The sequence below is a fragment of the Halyomorpha halys genome, unplaced genomic scaffold, assembly GCF_000696795.3.
Source record: "Halyomorpha halys isolate HHAL.00 unplaced genomic scaffold, Hhal_1.1 Scaffold146.1, whole genome shotgun sequence".
NCBI lineage: Eukaryota > Metazoa > Arthropoda > Insecta > Hemiptera > Pentatomidae > Halyomorpha > Halyomorpha halys.
In genome coordinates, this window is record NW_027110622.1 from 611,491 (window position 1) to 616,516 (window position 5,026).

A 5,026-nucleotide genomic window follows, 5' to 3' on the forward strand; every position below is an offset into this window, starting at 1 on the left:
AGTTAATTATCGGCGAAAGAAAAATGTCAAAAAAGGGAAGAAGGAATAAGATAACACGTTTGAACTGCTGTAACATACTAGCTTTATTGGGTTCGGTACATCTCTTTACATACATTCGATCAACTGAATAAGGCATACAAAAACACAAATTTGGCAACATGCAGGCACGAAATAAGATGCCGAGAACGTAAAATGTGAGGGAACATTTGCGATCCTGAGGATATATTTTTTTACTTCTTGCATGAATGTATTGTATTCAAAAACATCCCGAAGTTTGGTAGTATAGTTAAAAGTAAATTGAATTTCTATTTACACCAGTGGCCCAAGATAATATTTGAAAAACGTATTGTGTCTTGCTTTTAGCTTTATATGTTCCTACCACTATACACTAAAATAAAAGAAAAAGATTATTAATATGTTTGAAATCTATGAAGTTCAAATCATTAAAAAAAAAAAGTATATAAAAAGAACAAAATACAAAACCATTTATCCAATATGGTGTTCCTATAATTTAAAGAATATAATTAAAATTTCTTTAATATCAATATTTTCAAGGAAATATTTCAAAATAATCGAATGAATAATAAATTGTTTTTCAAATTAAAGTCATGATAATCGAAAATATTAATCAATTAAGCGATATAACTGCTAATAACTGTGACCAGGCTATGAATTATTTATTCCTTTGACCTCCTCCTCAGTGGTATAAATACAGGATCACCGCTGTTCCCAATACCAAACCCTCAAGAAGGATCGGTACCATGAAGATAATACTATTCCTCTTCGTTGTAGGAGTGAGCCTCGTGGCGGCTGTAGAGGTATGTCAATTAAATAATACTTCATTTTGCCAATTAAAGTACAGTAACCGCTTTATGACAACTTACACAATCTCTTTCAGCAGAAAATGTTTTGATTCCCTACAGAAAAGATGGTATTGAGTGTCTTTTAAGCAAGTTTTGAGCAATAACTAAAAACTTATTCAAGTTAGATATTTGTAACTAGCATATAGTAATATAGATAAAAACTTTATTATAAAACAAGTAGAATTTTTCTTTATTTTAACCATTTGTAAGAACTTTTTAAACGGTTAAATAAGCAAATAAGTAAGTAGGTAAGTTAAATACATATCAGTGGGCCTGATACCAGTTTACGAACAATCCTCTTAAACTTCAACTATACAATAAATTAATATAAAATACAGCAATAACTATTCACAATAAAGTATATACAATAAACAAAACAAAAGATTGATATTCCTCATAAACTCTTATTACAAACTAAAAAGTAAAGCAAAACAAAAATAAAATCATGAATTTATACAATAAAAAAAATGCAACGTAATTTCTTCAGTATATCGCCATAATCAAAGATAAATTAAACGCCACTTAAGAAAACATAACACAACTAATATGTTGAGGTGAGGACACTCCGGATTACTCTTGCATAGAGGTTTCGGTTAGTGGGACTTCCTGCGCTTTTTGGGTTCTCTAATGCTCTCAATAGTTACAACATTATGTTCTCTTATTATTATAACCCTGAATGGTCCCTCGTATAGTGTATCTTCTTACTCCGGTTTGATCGCAACTTCCTATATACAATTGTCCCAATTTTTATCATTCCCTTCCTATCTGTGAGGTTTAAAATCTCCCGAGCTACTCTCCTGGCTTTTTCCCTCTCCAATTTTCTGGAATGACTTTTTCCCATAGCTTTTTCTTAGTGACATGATTGTTGCTTATCTCGTCACCATCCCCTGCCGGTTTATGCCCCACCGGATTCCATAAAGCCCGGAAAGGATCTCAAATGGCGAAAACCCCGTAACCCCGGTGTGCACCGAATGACTGTATGCCGCAATTGCCACATCTGGTTCCAGTCCTTGGTCTACCTGGTACAATCGAAGGTGATCGCTCAGGGTTCCGTGAAGTCGCTCTACGCTTCCTCTACTTTTGGGGTGTCCTGGTGTGTTGAGGTGCCATATCACACCCAAGTCCTTCATTTCATTTCGTATTAAAGAGTTGTCAAATTCTCTTCCATCATCCGAAGAAATGCGATCGGGAAATCCGTAGAACTGAAACCACAAGCGGAGAGCTGCCAATACTGCTTCCGAAGACCTATCTTGCACCTGGTGCGCCATTGCCGCCTTACTGAAAAGGTCAATCATGGTCAAGCCATTTGTACCCCTTCCATATAAATGTGTCAATTGTAAATCTTTGAGTGGTGCTTCTGTGGTAGGTGTCTTCTCCTGTCTTCCTTTAGGTGGATGTGTGTCGCACTTAGTGCGTAGACAAACCTCGCAGCTTCCTACAACCTCTGATATAGTCTCATTCCCTCTCAATCTCATTCCCCACCAAAAGTATCTTCTCTTTAACGCTTGCATAGTCCCATGGATTCCCCGGTGATTTGTCTTACCCTGATGATACGCTAAGCTGATTTCTTGTTGTTGTTCTTCTTCCAGAAGGGTTTCCACCATCAATTTACAACGAATGAATGCCCTGTCCATTCCAATCTGTTCATCACGCCATAGCCGCTTGATCTTCTCCCAAACGGTTTCGTTGCCAACATACAGGTGATGCTTTTCTCCAGACTTCGAAACATTATTCAACATTCTACAGACCTGGTCATTCTTCACGCCTGGTTTTAATGCGTCGTTATTTTACTTCTCCCGCACTCACTATATTTAATTTTGGCCATTCCGGTGGTTTTCGTCTTTCAAATAATTTGTGTCTTCTTGTCATTAATTATTTTCTCCATTTCCTCTATGTCTCTTGGTCTTTCTTCAGCCAAACTCTCGTTATTCGAAGATTCTTCCCTACCATCTTCTTCGGCTTCATCATGATCTTCCTCTCTAGGGAATGGACTACTATAGGGAATGACACCGGATGGGGAACTATTTTCTTGTTCCACGGCGTTCGTGGTTATGACTCGATCGGCCACCACATTTTCTTTGCCTGGTTTATATATAACCTCCATGTTATATTGCGCTAGGAACTCCTTCCAACGAGTTATCCTGGCTGACGATTCCTTCAGTTTTCCTACCCGCTGCAGTGGTCTGTCAATCGGTTCATCAGTTGAAATTTCTGCCGAACACATATGGTCTAAAGTGATAGACGGCCCACACTATTCCCAGGAGTTCTCGCTCCATTGCGTTATATCTACTTTCTGTCTTCGTAAGGCGCCTGCTGGCGTACGCCACTGGGCGTTCTCCCCCATCACCCTTCTCAGAGAGCACCGCTTATAGCGCATACTCACTCGCATATGTGGTTATCGTGAATTGCCGATAAAAATCTGGAAAAGCTAGTACCGGCTCTGGCTGCAACCTCTCCATGCACCGTATGATATTGTCCTTCATCATCGGGTTGACGATCATCTTCCTACTTTTCTTGAGTAGGTTATTAAGTGGAACGAGATACTCCGCCATTTTTGGAACAAACCTCCCGTTATAGTTTAGAGTCCCTAACAACCTCCGAATTCCTTTTATGTCACTAGGTACCGCCATTTTCTGAATAGCAGAAACTTTATCCGCGTCTGGTTTAACTCTCTCCCTACAAATAACACAAGAAGGTCATTCGTGTAAATTTAACAGACGGATTCGTCAATTCCTCTCAGGAACTCGTCCATTGTGAAATCAGGCGCTGAAATGTTATGGGAGCGTTTTTGAGGCCAAACGGCATCCTTGTAAACTCATAGTGACCCCTTTCAAAAATGAATGTCGTCTTATGTTGATCATTAGGGTGCATCTTAATTTGATGATACCCTCGCCTCACCCAGCCTGTCTAAAATGTCGTAAAATCTGGGGATCGGATACTTTTCATCAATGCTTTTCTCGTTCAGCTTCGTATCGGACGTTTCACGTCCTCATACTTCGTGTCCTCGTTTCACGTGGCTTCACTCATGGATCCGTTCGTCCTTCGAGAGATTCCCCTGCTCCGTAATCTCTGAGCATTGACCTCCATCGGTTCAGGCACATTTTGCTCCCTCGGCCGATACATAGAGGGACACATAGCAATAGCTCTGTCCCACATTCAAAACATCGGGTGCGGGGACCATTGTGCTAGCAGGTTTCCAGTTTTACCACACCCATGGCACTTGCGGTCCTCCCACTGAACATTGTTTCTGGGTTTAACTTGGCTCCTTATATTTTCTGTGTTACTAGCTCTCTCTCTCTTCTATCATCCCATTGTTCTATTCTTCTCCAAGGGTTTGTGATGTTTCTTGGCCGATGATATTCCATCTGAGTCCACCACGGCTCTTCTACTTCCATTTGGGCCTCCACCTCTCTAGCGCTTGTATCTATGAGATCTTGAGCACATTCCACAAACGAGCGGTTTCTCGGCATTCCCTCTTTCTTCCCCAGTTCTTTTGCCGACTGAGTCTTTAGTACCATGGATAGGAATTTCATCCGACCCTGTACTTGAATTGTCTCCATCATCTCACAGAGTTTATCTTGAATTCTGTTATAGCGTGCACGGAGTTCTGCGACATACTTTTTTTTTTTTTTTTTTGTTCCCCCTTCCTGACATTGCTGCCATATGGGGTTCGCAACAGTGGGGTAGTGCGTTAGGATTGTGCATGCCACTGCTGCCAATAAACATCTTTTTTTTTTTTTTTAAACTTTATTTTCATATATGGCATACAAAATTATTTGGTAGAACCATTTAATTTTAGGGTACAATTATTTTTAAAAACCTGGTGCAGCCCAGCACTCGGTTGAGTGCCTTAAGATGGGGCTACACCTTATCCACCAGCATCCGTCCGGTACGTCCAACACGCCTGGTCCTAATCCGTCCGGTTGTCACCTCCAGTGCGCAGCCTAGTCCAGCCCTCCTGGTCTCAAACTGCTTCTTCGCTGTCCTCTTGATCTTCATCTTCCATTGGTGGCTCGCCGACCCCGGGCGGTCGAGCCCTTCCCAATGTAAAGTGCGCTGGCCCGACCACTTCCCTCCACACGTAGATGAATTCCCTGAAGTATGGGTAATTATCCTCTTCCATCAGCAGAGGGAAGTCCGACTCGGCGAGGGCGAAGATCCCG

The 5,026-nt window shown here is 40.9% G+C and overlaps 1 protein-coding gene across 1 annotated transcript in view; it reads right to left on the reverse strand.

Annotated features, from left to right (window-relative positions):
• The window catches only part of LOC106678538 (ankyrin-1), a 19,978-nt gene that overhangs the window by 3,334 nt on the left and 11,618 nt on the right, over positions 1-5,026 (reverse strand). The gene's annotated exons all lie outside the window — the stretch shown is intronic.